At 37.3% G+C, this 20,334-nt stretch overlaps 1 pseudogene; it reads right to left on the bottom strand.

Moving 5' to 3' along the window:
* Positions 1–1,304: 1,304 nt before the first annotated feature.
* Positions 1,305–14,790, bottom strand: LOC116756392 (annotated as a pseudogene).
* Between the last annotated feature and the right edge of the window lie 5,544 nt (positions 14,791–20,334).

Below are 20,334 nucleotides of genomic sequence, written 5' to 3'. Positions count from 1 at the left end.
TTAAGGTAATTATTTATTTATTTATTTATTTATTTGTGGTATGTGGGCCTCTCTCTGTTGTGGCCTCTCCCATTGTGGAGCACAGGCTCCGGATATGCAGGCTCAGTGGCCATGGCTCATGGTCCTAGCCACTCCATGGCATGTGGGATCTTCCCGGACTGGGGCACAAACCTGTGTCCACTGCATCAGCAGGCAGACTCTCAACCACTGTGCCACCAGGGAAGCCCTTAAGATAATTATTGATATGTATGTTCCTTTTACCATTTTCTTAATTGCTTTGGGTTTGTTTTTGTAGGTCTTTTTCTTCTCTTCTCTTTCCTGCCTAGAGAAGTTCCCTTAGCATTTGTTGTGAAGCTGCATCTTAAATAGAAATAAATGGTCAATTCTAGCCAGAAATAAAGAGGAGTTCTTCATGAAAAAGATAATAATTATGAATCAAAATCACGACCTGGAATTTGCCACATCTGGAATCTAGTAAACTATGCAATTTTTTTTTATTCTGCCAATTAGCTAAACATTGAATCCAGGCCTCAGGACTCACTTTTTTCCAAGCAGCATAATTAAGTTGTGAAACCTTTCTGCTCTTCTTGGTTTCCTCTGGAATCAAAGCCTTATTCTGACCTCAGTTGGTGATGGGGAGTCCCTGCCCTCTTGTTTCTCCTGTGCCTACCATATTTCTTCTGTGGATTCCCACCTGGATCCTACTATATGTGGAAAATGGTGACCAGTGTTCACTGCCCAAGATGTTCTCACTATTCAGTTTCCCAATGCTGGGATCCTCCAACGACTTGAATTCCTTTAAATGTCCTACTTTGACATAGAATTGAAAGAGCTGCCTCTATACACCCTGCCCAACCTCCCCACAACATACCTGAGTTTTGATTACTAGTAAATGTTAAACTAAGAATGGAATCCAGAAATGTGACTTCCAGACTAATGTTCCTTCTCTACTTTTCTTGTAACTTCTGATGACTTTTTAGTTATCACCTTTTAATCCCTCTTCCTTTCTCTATTGTTCTGTCCTCTGTATATAATATATGATGTAGTTAAAATATTTATTACAGTATGCATAATATATTTTATATATGAATGTGGGTAAATAATTATCTGTATACACTTAAATGCACCCATTTTATTTTTAAGTGAATCCACACATGTATTAGTCAGGGCTCTCCAGAGAAGAAATAGAATTACTTATATTTAATTATTTACATTTTAAAAAAAATTAGACCCTTTATTTTTGGATTGTCACCAAAATCATTTTGGCTTGGAGACACACTGTGAAGTTTCAGAGGAAAAGTGGGCTAGTAGGAGACAGGAGAATGTCTATCAGCTGCACCAACCATTTCCTTATAGGGAGGAAAATCAGCCACACAAAGAATAAAATTGGTTTTGTTGTGCTGGATAAACAAAAGGAAGGGGTGGTCTTCACAGAACCTGGGGATCATTCTTACAGGTGGCATCATCATGATGGCAGCAGTGGTGGCCATTATCTCCTTGCCTTCTTCATTGACATCCACGAAGGAACTGTGCAGGACCTTGGACAGAAAGAGGTCTCTCTTGGATGACACTCCAGAAGAGTTGCCCTGGCCTGCTCCAAGGCATCCATCATTCCCATACTGCAAAGAGCATCCTGCCTGTCCTATTTCTCCACCAGTTTAAATCTCAGGAGGAAACCTTCCACCTCTTCTTCATTCATCATGTCTAGTTTTGTCCATTCTATGATTTTCTCATAAGTAAGTTATATTTCCACCCTTTTCTAACTGGTCTTTTCATCTGGAAGCATGATGAACATATTCAGCTACTTGCCAATATGGGGAAGCACCAAAATTTTGGTGAATAGTTCTCCTATATAGGTCTTTTTAAAGGTATATTCCTTAAACATCATTTGCACAGGCTTGTCTTCATTCTTGCTGAGTTTCCATTGTCTTTCTTTAGTCTGCACTTTGTTAAGTTGATGAGCCCAGTTTCCTTTGAATTAGATGGCATTCACAGGAATCAGATTAGTCACTGAATTAACTGAATTTGGAGACAGCAACTCTATAATTTTAACTTTTAACTTTTGGCTACCCAGGTGTTTATGTGGTTTCTGGACTCCTCTAAAATGTTGCTCAGGGGCTTCCTTGGTGGCGCAGTGGTTGGGGATCCGCCTGCCGATGCGGGGGACACGGGTTCGTGCCCCGGTCCGGGAGGATCCCACGTGCCATGGACTGGCTAGGCCCGTGAGCCATGGCCGCTGAGCCTGCGCGTCCGGAGCCTGTGCTCCGCAATGGGAGAGGCCGCAGCAGTGAGAGGCCCGCGTACTGCAAAAAAAAAAAAAAAAAATTAAAATGTTGCTCAAGTCGACTCTTCCACCTCTGCTTGGTAGAATTTGCAACAGGAAACTCTGAAAGATGAGAGGAAATCACAGGCCTTTTCTCCAAGGAGACTGTTGGCTGTTCTAAGCAAGTAGCGTGTGCCAGTTCTGTTAAACTTGGTGAGGAGTAACTTGAAACCCTGGTGAGCATCTTCACCTCTGCCTCTGCTTTTACTTAAAGAAATGCCTGGGATACCTGGGCTGTGGTTTTTCCACTTGCTCCCATGAAAACTATGACCGGGGCAGAGAAGATGCTCATGGGGTAGAAAAACATGTTTCTCAATATCCGTACAAGTCAGAAGTATATTATAATATACTTGTGTATAACATAATTACATACATATATATTTACATATATATATATGTGTGTGTGTGTGTGTGTATATATATATATATATATATATATATATATCTCCTTTGGAATAAGGAATTGACTCATATGATTATGGAAACTGAGAAGTCTCAAGATCTGCAGTCAGCAAGTTAGAGAACTAGGAGAGCTGATGGTGTAGCTCCAGTCTGAAAGCCAACAGGCTGGAGACCCCACAAGAGAGCATCCAATGTTTCAGTTCCAGGGCAACGCCAGGAAATGACTGATTTCCCAGTGAAGGCATTCAGGCAGGAGGAGTTTTCCTTACTCAGACATTTTGTCCTATTCAGGTCTTGTTACTTAGTAAGAGGCTCACTCAAAACGGAAAGGCCAATCTCCTTTACTTAGAGCACTGATTGAAATGCTAATCTCATCCGGAAACACCTTCAGAGACACATCCAGAGTAATGTTTGACCAATTGTCTGGGCACCCTGTGGCTCAGTCAAGTTGACATATAAATTTAGCCATCACAACACATAATTAAATACAATTAATCTTTGTATTCAAATATTTGCCAAGAATGCCATTACCTTTATTTTAAAAAATCTTTATAAGCAGATATTATCATTTGAACTAGAAACTTGCATACATTGCAGAGAAGAAAATCCTCCACTTCCTGTTCATGTTCCAGGATAAGATGCTTATTTTACATGACTGAAAATTGAAAAAAAGATTCTGGAAGTGGGTCAGTAGAAAATCAGAAAGCCTCTTAAAGGTAAACTCATTTAAAAGTGGGCTAATCATGGTCTTATGGGTCCTCCACCTGCCATCCCCCCTGTAATGAGTTTGAGCTTTTTTCCAAATACATTTTTTTTATCAAGAAGAAAAATATTCTATCTTCAGGTGTTTCTCTGAGTGTCATTGTTTCATGTTCTATTTTAATTATCCACTAGATAACACTAAAGTATATTAAAATAAAAGTGAAATGAAATCCCTTTTAAATCAACATGTGGAACAACTCCAGAAATGATTTATAATACATTCATTCATTCTGGGAAGACTTTGCCACATATGGATCTGCCACATGGGATTTTTTATCCCTCAAGCTGTCAACTTTGTTACTAAACCACTGAGACTACGGTTTTTGTCTGAGGCCAAATCTCTCATTCTTTTTCTTTTCTGCAGACCTCTCACTGGCTTCAAAGAGGAGATACAAGGAAGAAGGGCTTTCTTTAGCTCTTGGGAACTGGGGCAGAGGTGCTTTTTCAGCATTTAACAATACAAAGAAGGAGAAGAAAAGATGATCATAGCTAACTTTACTGTAGCAACTTATTGCAGGGGGGAAATTGCTACATCAAACAGGAGCTAGATGCTTTCAGGCATTGCTTCCGTACTAATCCTCTCTCTTGAGCACAGATAAGGGAAAAGAGATGTATGGCTGTCATTTTATTCTCTGCTATTATTTAATAGAGACCTTCATCCAAGACAAATGGGATTTTATTAGGTAAAAACTAAGTACAAATGTGAATCATCTATTCTGGTCTTGTGGAAAGTCTCCTTTTATACTTATTCTAAGCCTTGCTTTCATACTTACTCATTAATTCTGTTGAACTAATGCAACAATCACTTTCTCTGAGTACTGTTAAAATATTATTAGAGTCACAAATTTACTCATGGTCTTATCTTCAAAGTAATGAAACCTAGGACTAGTGCAGAGGTTACAAAGAGGAGGCAATTTTCTCTCTTCTTGCACATAGGAAATATTCAATAAATGTTAGCTGTCATCATTGCTATTATGAATATTAATTGTTATTTGCCCTCTCATTCCCCCATTGACCTGTCGGCTATCCCAGTGCCACCACCAAAACACACACACCTGCATACTGGCAGAACAACAACCCACCATTCACATTTACACTCAGAGAAATCCAACTGAAAGATTCCACAATGACCCATTCACAAGGGGGTTAATGTACATCCCTGTACCTGAAGACAAGAAGAATGACATCCTTGCTCACGCCCCAGCCATAAGAATACAAGACTAAGAGGGAAAAAAAGGAAAACTTTCAATTTTGTTCCATACTGCCAAGAGGTCCCTGTATGATGCAAAGGAATAAGCCCAGATTTTTAGAGTCAAAGAGACCTGAGTTTGAATCTCAGCCTCCTGCTTTACTAAATCTGTGATCTGAGTTTAATATACTTGTCTATAAAATGGAGCTAGGGAGAACCTACATCATAAAATATTTCCTGTCCTAACTCATGTCTCAGGGACTTAAAATCAGTAATTATGAAAGGGTCCAGTTTCTGCTAAAAATTTCCATCAATTTTCTTATAATTAAAAGTCAGGAGATTGGGCTAGAAAATCCTCTTCCAAGGTACCTTATGGCACTATGAAATTATGTTATACATAGATTCCTGAAGCTCCTAGTTACATGATAGTCCTTAGTTAGCCCTTGGGAATTACCACAATATTGACATCAATCTTTTTTTCCCCTAATTTCCCCAGTGATGAAATTTTTTTGCTTTAATTTAATATCTTTGTAGGTTGCCAAAGCTCTGTAGGCTTAAGCTTTGGTATTTTAAGCTTGGGTCTTATGAATTTAAGTACCCTCACCTCATGAGTTACAGCCAAGATAAGCATTCTGATAGATGCTGGCTATACTTATTCCAACTATCAATATATGCTTAAGAACTGGGGGATAAACATAGAATGGGTTTACAGACCTGTTCTGAGACTATCTCAGTTCAAACCTCCATCAATCCTGCCATTTGAAGTAATATGGATGGACCTAGAGAAGATCATACTGAGTGAAGTAAGTCAGACAGAGAAAGACAAATACCACATGATATCACTAATATGTGGAATCTAATAGATGACACAAATGAACTTATATACAAAACAGAAACAGACTCACAGACATAGAAAACAAAGTTATGGTTACCAGGGGGAAGGGGGATGGGAGGAGGGATAAATTAGGAGTTTGGTACTAACATATGCACACTATCATATATAAAATAGATAACCAACAAGGACCTACTATATAGCAGAGGGAACTATACCCAATATTTTGTAATAACCTGTAAGGGAAAAGAATCTGAAAAATAATATATATATGTATAACTGAATCACTTTGCTGTACACCTGAAACTAACACAACATTGTAAGTCAACTATACTTGAAAACAAACAAACAAATGAAAAAACTCCATCAATCTTGAGTGGTGAGCCATGCTGCCCTTATGGTTTCTGGGGGTTAACATTAGCTCTGAAAATAGAGGTGGGCAAATTTTGAAAAGTAAAACAAGTATCAGTCTTTCTCTTTATAGTACTGAGCAAGTGGGTTTTATTATTTTAAACTAAACACCCTTGCAACACTTTCCTAAGGTTCTGAAATTAGGTATTTTTATTTTCATTAAATTGTGTATGACTTTAAACAAACAAACAAACAAAAAAGCAGCTGAAGATAAGAAGAAACAAACTGTGCATTTCAGCTCCCAGAAGACAATAAACTGAAATCCATCTCAGTATTTAGTTAGTCAAAGACTTCACAATTTTCCAAAAGAGGGAGAAGGAAGACAATTCCTTCAAAAACACAACTAAGTGCTGTGCTCAGACCACTTGACTTCCTGTTTCATTATTGCTGCTCTTGCAACAATACCAGGCAGCACGGAACAAAAGGTATGTCTCATCTCCAGCCCCCACTTCCCACCCCTGCAGGCCTTTCAAAGACCCTACCCAAGGTCTCTGTCACTGGATACTCAGAATAGCCCAATCTAGAACTTACCTTATTTTCAAAAATGTAGCCATTGGTTTGTGTATACTTCAAGTTGAATAATAGATATGATCTGTCTTCATGTTTGCTGATCTATCATCACATTAGATCCTTTAATATTGATCATATGTATTTTAAAGCTCCTATGATGGTTCAAAAATTTAGGTGACATCTGGGTCTGCCTTATTTTCTCTTCATTTTTTTTCTTGTTATTTTGATGGAATTCTGGATATTATGTTCAGATGAATAGTAAAGACAGAGGTAAATAAGTTTCTCATCCATCTTCTCTCTATGTGGGGAGTTGAATCTCTTTATTCAGTATTTTAGCTGGATTTGGGACTTGTTTTTCTACCTTCAGGGCACCACAGATTTCAAACATCTACAGGGTTGGGATAAAAGTATGTAATGCTTAGAGTGGGACCTGGGGCTCCATAATATAGTTTTTTGAGAATAGTATTACCATCCTCAGCTGTTGACTGCCCTTGCGTACCTGCTGCATGGGTGTTCCCTTTACTCTACTGCCCCTGTACTAGCACTAGCCTACTTCTGCTTATAACTTTGCATCAAGTTATACAGAGGGAGTGTTCTTGCTTGGTTCTACAGTTCCAATCTCAGTCTTGGAGAGGTCTTGTGATCCTGGACTACAGGAGTAAGAATTTTTCAGTGTTTCTTCCCCTTTATTGTAGCCAGAGTCTGCCTAGTGTTTGGGAAGGGGGTGGTTTTGAAGGGACAGAGTTTCCTGACCTTCATCCTGTAGTATTTATAATTGATAGTTGACTTATCTTTGTGTCATGCAGAATCATGAACTCCATAGATTTTCTCATTTCCATGTCCAGTGGCAGAGAGATTTTTTTTTTCCTCTGTTAGTCGTCTATGTTTGCTTGGGCCTTGAGAGCTGGAAGATTTCCTGCCCCTTCCCCACCAGCTTAAATCTTTTGATTAATATAAGAGAAGGACATGGGGAAGAGTGGGATTTGGGTTCTGTAAGTCACTAGAGGGCTCTCAGCAGATCTTCCATTCTGCCCTCAAACATTCTCTTGAATAGCCAGTGGAGGCCAATGTAAAATAGTTCATGTGTGAATATAGACACCCCTTGGGTTCAGTGTTCTCAGCTATTCTAACCTGTCGTGCCAGCCCATAATAAACTTACAAGAAATCATTAAAATTGTGGCTGCTTTATTTTTACAGCAGCCACCTCTTTCTTTTGTGCTTTGTCAACAGGGAAACAATTTGGTGTCCCATGTCTCCTTGTATAGATCTAGCACTCTTTAGAACTTAATGCAGTTTGTTGCCCTGTAGACTCAACTCTCTAATGGATTTAAGGAAAACTGTAATTTTTTTAATGGATAGGGTAGGAGCAATGTTCTCTTGTGGGTTCCTACATTGTAAGCAGAAGTGGAACTCTATATTGAAGTACTCTAATGTCAATTTCAGAAAATAAAATAGGTAAACTTTTAATTTCTAAAATATCTATGCTGTTTATTTATCTTTGGATTTATGTTTCAGATTAGTTGATGCCTTTGCAATCAGAGACATTAGAGGCACAGCCATGACTGACATTTTTCTAAATTAAAGAAATTGAGAGCTTGAATTCCGCTTATCTCCTTGAACTTGTTTTCAAATACTCATCATGTCCATAACTTGTCATAGAAGTTCTTAAAGGGAATACTTTTCTGATGTGGATTCTTATTTTTAACTTTTTCTTATTGTGGTAAAAATACATAGGATGAGGTTCACCCACTTAATAAAATATTAAATGTACAGCACATTATTGTTAACTATACATACAATATTGTACCGTGGACCTCTAGAATTTTTCATCTTGCATCACTGAAATGCATCTCCCCATTTCCTTCACCCCCCAGCCCTGGGAAGCCACCATTCTACTTTCAGCTTTTAACGATTTTGACTATCTTAGAGACCTCATATAATTGAATCATGCAGTATTTGTCCTTCTCCTACTTTCTAATTTCATTTAGCATAATGTCCTCAACATGGATGACACTTGAAGACATTATTTCAAACTTTTGATCACAATCCATATTCCTAACAGTACCACAATATTCATCTATCTTACATGAGAGAAAATTGGCTGTTAAAACCAAGTATTACTTATGGTATTAAAAGTTGAATAAAACCACAAAATAAAATAAGAAAAATGCATTCTTGTTTCTTCAGTCAAGACTTTGTTTTGCTGCTGTTAAGTAAATCTTCCTATTTCATCTTGTATCAAGTAATCCCTACAATATAGTGAACAATGACACAATAGGGAAATTAACACAACTGAAAATAGTTCTTAAGCATCTTAGCAAGGATAAAGCCACATAGAAATTGCAGGCAATTGCAAGAATAGTTAAATTGGTGGTCAAAAAGAAAACTGAGTCAGAGGACAGAATACCGAGAGAGGAAAATCGAAACTTCTAAACTGAAACTGGTAGCATCAAAATGCGCCCCAGCTGGAAGTAATTATAGTTAAAATTCATTGGTCTGACATAATCACCTGTTTCACATCATTATTTCTTCCAAATAAGCAAGTAGAGCAGATATTAGTTTGATGCAATGTAATATGAACAAGATTTGGAGTCATCAACCATGATTTAAATCTTGTACTCAGTTGTTCCACGACTTTTAATCACTTAGTTACTCACTTTGTTAATCTTGGTTTCTTCCTCTGTAAACTAGGTGCTAGTATCTAATTCCCAGGGTGTAAAGATTAAAGAAATGTATATAGATGTATAATGTGTATAGCACAGTTCCAATCACATAGAAAGTATCAATTTTCTTTGTCTAATCTTGTAAAAGCTTTCACAGGACTTTGCAGTGCTTTATCCTTCTACCTTCTTTTAAAACCAAGAGGCACTTGACATTGGTTCACCTTGGAATGACTCAGCATCATCAGATAAATTCTCTCTGCTTTTAAGTCCTCTATCAATTACTGTCAGTGTAATTCAAGGGACAATTAATCACTTACTACTTATGAAATCTCTTCTCTTGCTGTCTTATGGCTAATCAGCAGCCTGATTTTCAAATTAACTGTTGGTGACTTTCTCTACCTCTTAATTTGTAAGCACCTTGAAACCTGAGAGTGGCTTTAAGTTTTTCTCTTTCCAATAAAGTTTTAGCAAATACAGTAAATTGGAAAGTTGTCATGTTTTTGAAAATAAAGCATACTTGTGCAAATCTATATTTAGTAAGACATTCAAGGGTCCTATTTATTTATATGGTTTGCCCCTGCACTGAATATTCTCATTCAACTATGAGTTTATAGCATTTAACATTTTCTGTCATTGTGTGTACATTAATGTGTCTGTTTCAAGTAGTCTCTCTCCACTCAGCTTCAGGATTTCTAAATTGCTCCCTACTGTAACAAATCGACTTACATATCAGTGAATTTCCTTTATTACAACTTGAAGCTAACAAATTCTGTCTGGTGACCCAAAGAGTGTGCCAACCAAACAGGTAGATATGCTCTGTGGAAATAGTTTTTCTTAGTACCACATAGGACTTACATTATAGATTCATTTTCCGTATGAGATTTACATCATTGTTTGTCAAAATGTAGTACTTCATTGAATGATTCAGAAGGATCGTTAAAAGTACAGATTCCTCAGACATACTTAAATATTCTGATTAATGGAATAATATATAATAATAATAGTAATTATATATTTGCAACTGCCAACTAAGAAACCACAGACAACTCAAAGTTTGATAATTTTTATGGACTTAGTGTTTATGGTGACAACATACATTCTCTTCCCCACCCCTCATATATTTCCTGCTTCTTCCTCTTGATTGCAAATTTCAGTGAGATCTTCCTTGCATGAATGATAACATGTCAATTGTGAAGTTTTGATTAGAGAGATTAAAGGAAAGGTTAAAAAAAGAAGATGACACATAAATAACAACAGATAAGGTTCTTGCTACTTCCCTCTATGGGGCACTAATTCATTTACTTGTTTATTTTTTTAAAAAATTACTTATTGTGTTTGTAGATTTACATTTATTTTTCACTCATAATACATATTTATATATTTGTTGATTTCTTTGTCAGGCCCTATGTCATGCTCTTCTCTATAGGTTTTCCTAACATTTTTCTGTCCTTAATATATTCTGGGTAAGCATATATATACATGTACCTGCAAACACACACACACACACACACAGCCCACAGCATTTGAAGTCCATGCTCTATACACATTTTAAGCCAAAGATTTTATTTTATACATCTCTATAACTCCATTCAAATCTCACAAAAATTCTCATTTCAGATGGGAATTCAGTGTGGAAACTGAGATAAGTAAAATAAAATTACCCAATGTCACTCAGCTAGAATTTATCAGAACAAATCAGAACAAAAATTTAACACAGGATTATCTTTGCCCAAATCTATGCTATTAACTTTTAACTCCTCAGAAAAACCTAAGACTTCTAGAATTTCTCCTCTACATATTATGAGCAACTCCTAAATAATAACTTATATTACCCATGGCATCAATAAACAAAAAATAAATTGATGCATGTTGATAAGAGACTGTAATGCTATCTGGTTTCTGACAGCTACATTCCTGTGTATTGGAAGGAGAAGGAATTAAATTGTTAAAAAACTAAGCCTATTGCTAGGATATTTTTTATATATAAAAATAAAATGTAATAGTAAATAAATATTTATATTTAACATATACTCCAATCACTGATCTTGTACTTTCTTGCTACTTCTCACAAAAAGTATTTTATGAGTACTAAAAATGGTGGTGATCTTTTTTGTAGAGAAACAATTCCCTTCGAAGCTGGTTTATAGGCAACAGAGATTAAGTAGATGGGGAAAGAAACTTAGAGGAAATCTTAGAGTCATATGCTTTGACAGTCAAGTGGAATATAGGACATTAATACAAGTTATGTCCTAACATGATTGAATTATGACAAATTCAAAAAATTCAAATCTGTATAGGCACACACACATTGAGAGAGAGACACACAGACAGAGACAGAAACAGAGAGAGTGGGATGCCTAGCTATATAAAAGAAAATTCAAGGATGATGTAACATTACAATTTTATATGTATGTCAGTGTCTTCATGCTCCCAAATCTGTTCTCTTTGTCTTTGCATGAAATAAACTCCCTTTAACATTTGCCTGATTAACTCCTGCCCATCCTTCAACAAACAGTTCAACAGCTCAGTGTTCACCTTTTTCAAGAGGATTTTCAAAATCCGTAAGTTTCTTTTCCTATGAGTTTGGAGCAGTGGATATGTTTGCAGCCATCATGTAATTACTAATTAGGACAGTTGCCTGATACAGTCCATTTATACATCAGATATTGTCTACCATACCCTGACTAATATTAGAGTCAGAATTATCTTAGAATTATCTCTGTGCTTCTCATCTTCATGACTGTAAGTTCCCAGAGGATGGGGACTTTCTGATTTTACTAAGAATAGTGCACAAAATGGGTAATCCTAAAGATCTGTTTGAAATAGACTAACATAAGGAAACTAACATGTTTGTAGACTTGAATTTTAAAGTATTTCCTATATATATTCCATGTGCTCTGGTGGTTGATTACACACACATAACTACAAAACAAAACAACAACACATGTCCATTTCCCTGTACAGATTTAAACTATTTCCAAACTAGTTCCAATAAAAATAGAAATTGCCCTAATAAGCCTGGAGAGAAATTAGTCCTTCTACTTATTAGTGCTACTCCTTACTAAGTTTTGTTCTATTTTTTTAAGATGGCAAAAATTTTCAAATTTTTGTCCAATAAAATCCCCCGAAGGTGGAGAGGTATTTTTGTGTGTATTTTGTGAAATTAAATAACATATCCAAAAGAGCAGTTAGCCAATGGAAGGAACAGAAATATGGTCAGAGTTTTGCAGCATCTCATCACTTGGTAAAATACCTGACAATTCTATACATCGTTAGCCATACATGTTGTTCGCTTTCCTTTGGTTAAATGAAACACAGCCTAAAACAAAACTTCAAATATTTTTTCCCTTTTTCTTTGCTTTGTTTAGTTTGTGGTAAAAGTGTGCCTCTTTTGAAACATTATGATACTAGGTGATAGTTTGTGGAAAATCAACCCTCCCTGGACGTGGAGAATCTAAACTTTGGATTATTGTCCTGTGGTGGAAGGTACCATCTCTATTTTTCTGTATGGGCTGTTTTTGTGCATTTATGTTATTATTTTTATTGTTAATTCTTGGACCTAATCTGTGAAGACCTTCATTAGATGTGGATGCTGTGTACTCACAAATTAGAGTTAAACTCTCCTGTAGTATGGCACTTATTCCTTACCCTTATAGAAAATTCTCAAATCTTCCTTCTAGTTAAATACAGTACTTACACATTTAATACATGTCGATTGAAAATAAAGGACAGAAACATATTCTTAGAAACAGGGTGCCTGTCATCTGGTATCTAACATTCCAGAGGAAAGCAGAGAATGCCATATCTGAAGACTTAATTTTTTTCCACATTATCTTATTTGCAGCTGAGAAGTTCAGAGAATCCATGAATCATGACACTTTCTGGTCTAAATGGGTATATGAGATCATCTAAATCCAGTTTTCCCCTAATAATTTTGGCTCCAATATCCTTCTTACTGTACTTTATTCTATTTGTAAATATCTTATGGATTTAACAATAAAATTATTATTGTGTGATACAGAAATAATTGGATAAGTTTTCTGAACTCTTCTTTATTTTTTCATCTTTAAAATGGAAATGAAATAGTACCTATCTCATGATATTGTTAAGTGGATTCATTTTATTAAATTTTAAAGCATTTTAAATAGTGCCTGTCACAAAAGGTTATAGAAATAAATAAATAACATTTAAGCTAAGTATATTAACAATTTTTCTATAGAATTCACTTAAATAAAATTCTTAATATTCTTATTGCAAAGGAAAACTGTATAACTTTAAATTATAAGTACTACTTTGAGTTATTTATTTTTCCATGAGTGTGTATTGTCAGGAAATACATTTAAGCATTAATTGCTGTTTTGTTATGCAGATCTAAACTTATGTTAGGGCTTCCCTGGTGGCGCAGTGGTTGAGAGTCCGCCTGCTGATGCAGGGGACACGGGTTCGTGCCCCGGTCCGGGAAGATCCCACATGCCACGGAGCAGCTGGGCCCGTGAGCCATGGCCGCTGAGCCTGCACGTCCGGAGCCTGTGCTCCACAATGGAAGAGGCCACAACAGTGAGAGGCCCGCATACTGCAAAAAAAACAAAAACAAAAACAAACTTACGTTAAACTATAGGCTGAACGTTAAGCAAACAGGCAAAAAGTGCTCTTGACTTTTTGAGTTCTTTTTTGACTTTTTGAGTTCTTTTTATAAATAATAAAAATAAATTTATTCATAAATAATAAACATTTTCTTTATTTTATATTTAAATTAAAAATTTTATATTTAATATTTCTTTTATTTAATAAAAATCATTTGCTTAGAAATAACATAGGTTTGGGCTTCCCTGGTGGCGCAGTCATTGAGAGTCCGCCTGCTGATGCAGAGGACGCGGGTTCGTGCCCTGGTCCGGGAAGATCCCACATGCCGCGGAGCGGCTGGGCCTGTGAGCCATGGCTGCTGAGCCTGTGTGTCTGGAGCCTGTGCTCCGCAATGGGAGAGGCCACAACAGTGAGAGGCCCACATACCGCAGAAAAAAACAAAAACAAAAAAACAACAAAAAAGAACACATAGGTTTGATAAATGTATTCTCACTAAAAAATAAATAACCATAATTATATTTATATCTTCACCACCTAGCACAGTTTTTTGTAGTACTAGAGATATCCTGAGTTAGCTAGTAAATTAGTTTGATCAAATAAATGAGTCTAAGGTACCTTTAGAATATCTTGAGGCAAGTTTGTACAATTATCAACTTTATTCGCATCTTTAATTTTGTGCATTTGTATTACTAATATTTTCCATCTCTAACCACTGAACTCTAGTGGATTTTAAAGCGAAATGCAAAAATGAGGATAAAAACAATTTATAGAATTAAAAAACAAACAAAAAATGACCCCAAGTGATAAACTGTATTACCAGCTCTATGATAATAAATAGACATATTTAGTAAATGGAATGAAATGACATCCCAAGGTGTTGAATAAACATGTGAATGAATAAATGTTCGATGCCCAAAGTTTAACTGCCTCCATCTGTGTATATGAAGTTCATGTTCTCTCATCAGAGGTATATTAATGCCAGGCTCCATTCTCATCGATACCCATCTTTGGAGCACCTACCACTGTGCATGGTAGTGATCTCTGGGAGGCGCTCCAAAGCAAAAACAGCACTGTGTAGTGTTTCAGTCTTCCTGTGGTCACCATCACATTCCATAGTGTTGTTGAAGAGATGGACTCTGCTTGTAATATAATTTGAAATGTTGGCACACAGTGATTGAAAATATAACTGCATGGCTGAGTTTAGCTATAGATTTTAAACAGGTTACCATGCTGTTTATAATTGGTGAACCCCCTCCTCCCAGCTCTTTTCTACCTGCTTACTCAGCACTAGCAATGAAACTAAGATAAAAGTTGGGAAAGGGAATTAAGGCAGGCTTGAGAGATCCTTTAATTATTTGATTAATCGAAGGAAATGGATTTAAGTGATTTTCTGTCTGACTAGGAACTAGAGAAGGGAGGAAGTGAGCTATCCTCCTTGTGCAGCCAAGGACCCTGTTACAGATTGAACTGTGTGCCCTCCAAATCCATATATTGAAGTCCTAACTCCAACGTGACTATATTTAAAGATAGGGCATTGAGAGAGCTAATTAAGGTTAAATGGGGACGTATGGGTGGAGTCAGAATCTGATGGGATTTGTGTCCTTATAAGAAGAGGAAGAGACACCAGAGACAGATGTCTCTCCACTCACGCACAGAGGAAAGGTCATATTAAGACATCCCGAAAGGTGGTCGTCTGCAATTCAGGAAGGTATTTGCAGAAACAACCCTGACGGCACCTTGATGTTGAACTTCCAGCTTCCACAATTGTAAGAAATACATTTCTGTTGTTTAAGCCACCAACTCCGTGGTATTCTCAGCCTGAGTTGATGAATATAGTTCCCAAGAAGAGAGGTTAGAAGTGATCCCAGGCACAACTCTTTAGAATGGCCAAACACTAGCCCAGGAGAGATTAGATGTGAGGCTTCTCTCCTCTTGTATGGATGGTGGGGGGGGGGAGGTGTGTGGTTGTGAATCTTACCCCTGACAGAAGTTGTATCTTCTATATTACGTTGTGGATGGTTCCAGCAGGAGATTGTAAAACCTCTCCAGGATATTAACCATTCTAAAACAGACTTCCTGGTCGGCTAATCCCATGGGTTCAGTTAGAGTATAATCTAGTGGTTTGTTTGCTGACTAAGTCTCAAAGATTGCCAAAGGCCATGTCAGATTAGGATATATGGGAGGTTAGATCTTTACTAGGGCATCTATAAATTTATATTCTTCTCCTCCTTCCCCTTCTTCTTCTTTTTTTTCTTCTTCTTTTTCTAGTGAATCCATTTATATAACTGGAAAATAAATTCACTTGCTTGAAGAAAGAGAGCTATCTTGGTTCAGTTCTGTGTCCATCCATCTTTATATTTTAGAGGCCTCTGGAGTTGCTTTAAACTGAGGTTTAGACTGAATATGCCAAGTTTTCAAGAAATAATGAGACCTTCATCAGTAAATGCAGATAAAATAAAATTGGAAAAAACAGGGCCAAGGTTTTTCTGGGGAAGTTTTGAACAGGACAGTTACACTGCATATTTCTAATATAAAGAAAGCATGGTATCATGGAGAAATCCAGGCAAGGAAAAGGGCAAGAAGTGTAGAAAGAAAATTAGTTATTGAAGAGGGTTATCTGAAGTACTAGAGTTAACCTAAAAGTTATTATTTTAATTTAGAGTAATATGGTTTATATAGAGAGATAACCAATCTAGTCATTACCTTGACCTCACTGTCTGATGTGTGACAAAAGCTCCTCGAGATACAAAAATGAATTTTAATATGGCATATCAGAATGTATGTTTCAGACCCACTTGGTTTTAAATCTTTCTTCTGATCAGTTAGGGACTTATGGGGACCTAAAGCACTATCTGTCATTTGTATCTTGCAGTATGGAAAGAAGCATTTTCTCCAATTGTCATGAATCTGTAGACAATTGTTCTTTGAGAGGTTATGGTTGTTCCATCCCACAGTTTCAATAAATCGAGACAAGTTATAACTAGAATATGATAGAGAATTCTATTGAGAGCAGGCAAAGAAACTACAAAAAGAATGCATTGGGCTTCCCTGGTGGCGCACTGGTTGAGAGTCCCCCTGCCGATGCAGGGGACACGGGTTCGTGCCCCAGTCCGGGAGCATCCCACAGGCCGTGGCGTGCTGGGCCCGTGAGCCATGGCCGCTGAGCCTGCTCTTCCGGAGCCCGTGCTCCGCAACGGAAGAGGCCACAACAGTGAGAGGCCCACGTACCGCAAAAAAAAAAAAAGCATTTATTTATCCTACTTTCAATGTGTTCAAAAGTAGCTGGAAGAGGGCAAGGTTTCTGTTGTTGTTCAGACAGTGGCAAGTGAAGGCAGCAAAGTAGTCACAAGAATTAGTCGAGAGGCAGAGTTTGTGATGAGGAATCAAGTATTGATTTCAATCCATAGGAGTAGGTATTTTGGAATCAGTAACTGTGGCTGCCTCAGGGAATGAGGTTGGAAGAAGCACAGTGGGTGTTCTGAAAATGCCATGACTTAGCCACAAGGAAACCAAATCCAAATAACTGGATGCTCGTCACCTGAGAATGTTTTCAGTTTCGGACGTCATGTAGACAGTAGTATCAATGGCTGGGCTACCAGAAAAAAGGATTAGAAACAATGACAGTAAGAAAAATCAGCTTTTCTTGAATCAAATTAGTAGTAATAACTAAAGAAGAGAAATCTTAGGAAGATAGTCTATCAAACTGATAAAGATGATAATTCCATGGGTGGACCTAGAGTATCATACTAAGCAAAGTAAGTCAGAAAGAGAAAGACACATACCTTATATGTGGAATCTAAAATATGACACAAATGAACTTATCTATGAAACAGAAACAGACTCACAGACACAGAGAACAGACTGGTGGTTGACAAGGTGTGGGGGAGGGTTGGGGAACGGTTGGAGTGGGAGGTTGAGGTCAGCAGATGCAAACTATTATATAGAGAATGGATAAACAACAAGGTTCTACTGTAAAACACAGGGAACTATATTCAATATCCTGTGATAAACCATAATGGAAAAGAATATGAAAAAAGAACATATATATATGTATAACTGAGTCACTTTTCTGTACAGCAGAAATTAACACAACATTGTAAATCAACTATACTTCAATAAAATTTAAAGAAAGTTGATAATGCCAAGCTGAAAAATCACAAACTCAAACTACAAAACTATTGTGAAACCACCTGTGTAACTGAAATAATTGGTGATTATATCCTAAGAACTGCAATCAAAATGAAAGCAAATACTGAGTTCCTTTCACATCTTTAATCTTGAAATATTAATGAACTAATCTGCACTCATTTTTATCCAAGAGACCCACTGTCTTTTGTGCCCTCTACACAGTTCACAAACTCAGTTGTGGTCAGACATGGACATCTATTTTTGTTTAAATGAACCATCCTCAACCTCCAAGTGTGAATAAAATGTGTACTGTACCCATTCCTTGTTGTTTAAGTATGACACGTACTTTTTTCTCACAATCTAGATAAATAATTATAACTGATTCCTTCCTGAAGTTTCTAAGGGTATTAAAAGTATTACTTATAGATGTATTATAGGTATTTTATATATACTAAATAAATAGTTTCCAATAAGACAACTATTTAAGAGCTCAGCTAACCAGGATTTTAATGACCCTTCACATGTGTTGACTTCACAGGAATCTGTATATACCAATCTCATCTTCAAAGCTGTGCTCTAGTCCTGAACACTTCATAAAGAATTTTGTTGCTGTTAAGGCCTGCAAACAGCTGTTTATTTTTTTTCCAAAATCTCACTGCCCTTAAGATAAATTCTACAGTCAAAAATTTGCTTTCTCACTCTAGAATGGCCATGTGAGAAGTTCAGCAAACCCTCCTCCCAGTGAAACAAGCCTTTGATTGGTAAAAATTACTGTACAATTTAAAAGTATCTGAAAGTTTTCCTTGGAACACATAGAAAATGAAGAAATGTTTAATCAAGAAAATCTACCAAATATTTGTAAGAACAGTAAGAATATGTGTGTGGGGTGTGTGTGTATGACTTAAGCCATGATCTGCTCTGGTACCGACTGCCATACCCAACTCAGTGTGAAGGAAGCTCTACTCTAGGTGACTATGGCCAAAGCCATGGGGACCCTCTTCTCCCAGCACCTAGTCTAAAGCCATAGTTTTACTCCAGGAGGTGTATGCAGCCAGAATCTCTCATCCTCCTCAGCAATATACTGCAATACAGCAAGTCCCCTACATGCAAAAAAGTTCCATTCTGAGAGCACGCTCGTAAGTCCAGCAAAGTTAGCCTGAGTACCCAACTAACACAATCAGCTAAATAGTACTGTATTGTAATAGGTTTAGAATACTTTTCACACAAATAATATGTGAACGACAAACAAACACAAAAAATAAAGAAAACATTTTTTAATCTTACAGTACAGTACCTTGAAAAGTACAGTAGTACCAGCTACATCACCACTGCTTTTACACTGCTTCAGGACATCTTGGGCTTGAAATAAAGATACCGTACTACTGTACACTATACAGTCCTGTACAGTAAAGTACACAAAAGCACAACCACGTGTAGAGGATGCACATACGTGACAATGTATGCCAAACACGTGAACTAACTTACGTGATTGGACATGCGAATGCACATTTGAATCTTTGAAAGTTCACAACTTGAAGGTTCGTATGTGAGGAACTTAACTGTAGTTCTAGTCCAGGCAGGTGAGACCAAAAGGATCTGAGTTTCCTCGCCCACCAAACACCCATTCATGAGGCAAAAGCTATAACCCAGGTACAGCAGGTTGAGAATACTGGGAATTCATTCACTTTGTCCCAGCTTGCTTGTACTTTGTAGTTCCATGATAACAGGACCAAACCAAGAAGACCAGGAGTTACCATCACCATGCAACACTCCACCCATAGAGTAGCATGCACATCTGGGAAAAACAAACCATTGTCCCCAGCTCCAGGCCCAGTGCAATGGCATAGATATTCTGCCCTGGGATGGGACATACTGGAAGGACAGAAATTTCTGCAGCCTTCCCTAAGGGGGCTGACTTTATTTGGAATAGAGCTTGCAAAGTTTATGCCTAAGGAACATCTTGGTGGTAAGCAAAGAAGAGAAGGTTAGTAGCTCCATGATAGTATTAGCAACAAGCAAGATATAAAAAACTGGCTCAAAGTTATGCAAAGAGATCTAGGAAAAGAGACAGTTAAGAAATCCCTTCCTGAGACTGAGAAAGTCTTAGAGATAGGCAACACCTTGCTCATGCAAAATGTCCACTTTAATTAGAATTAGATTGTGGAGCAATTTGCTCCCAGGGTGTTGTCAAAAACAATAGAACAATCAGCCAGCAAGGAGTGGAGAGGAATAGCTGGGTGTAATACCAAAAGAGGCAGACCAGCTAAAAGCTTAACTGGGAGTTCAGAGAGAGACCATGAGAGAGCTTGACTAAGACCACACTCATCCCTGATGGTCAGAGGACTGTGCACAAGCCCAGCAGAAGCCACACACTGTGGGGGAAATAGACTCCACGGATCGGCTGCAGCCAAGTTCCTAAACAAAACAATAACAACAGGCCCTTGGGGATGGGGGTGAGGACTGGGATGTGGTATCCAGAGTAGCTACAATCCATTATCTAAAATGTCCAGTTTTCAACAAAAATAAAGAG

Source organism: Phocoena sinus, chromosome 7 (assembly GCF_008692025.1).
Source record: "Phocoena sinus isolate mPhoSin1 chromosome 7, mPhoSin1.pri, whole genome shotgun sequence".
NCBI lineage: Eukaryota > Metazoa > Chordata > Mammalia > Artiodactyla > Phocoenidae > Phocoena > Phocoena sinus.
Note: the sequence above shows the minus strand (reverse complement) of the source record. Positions and strands in the feature narration are given on the sequence as shown.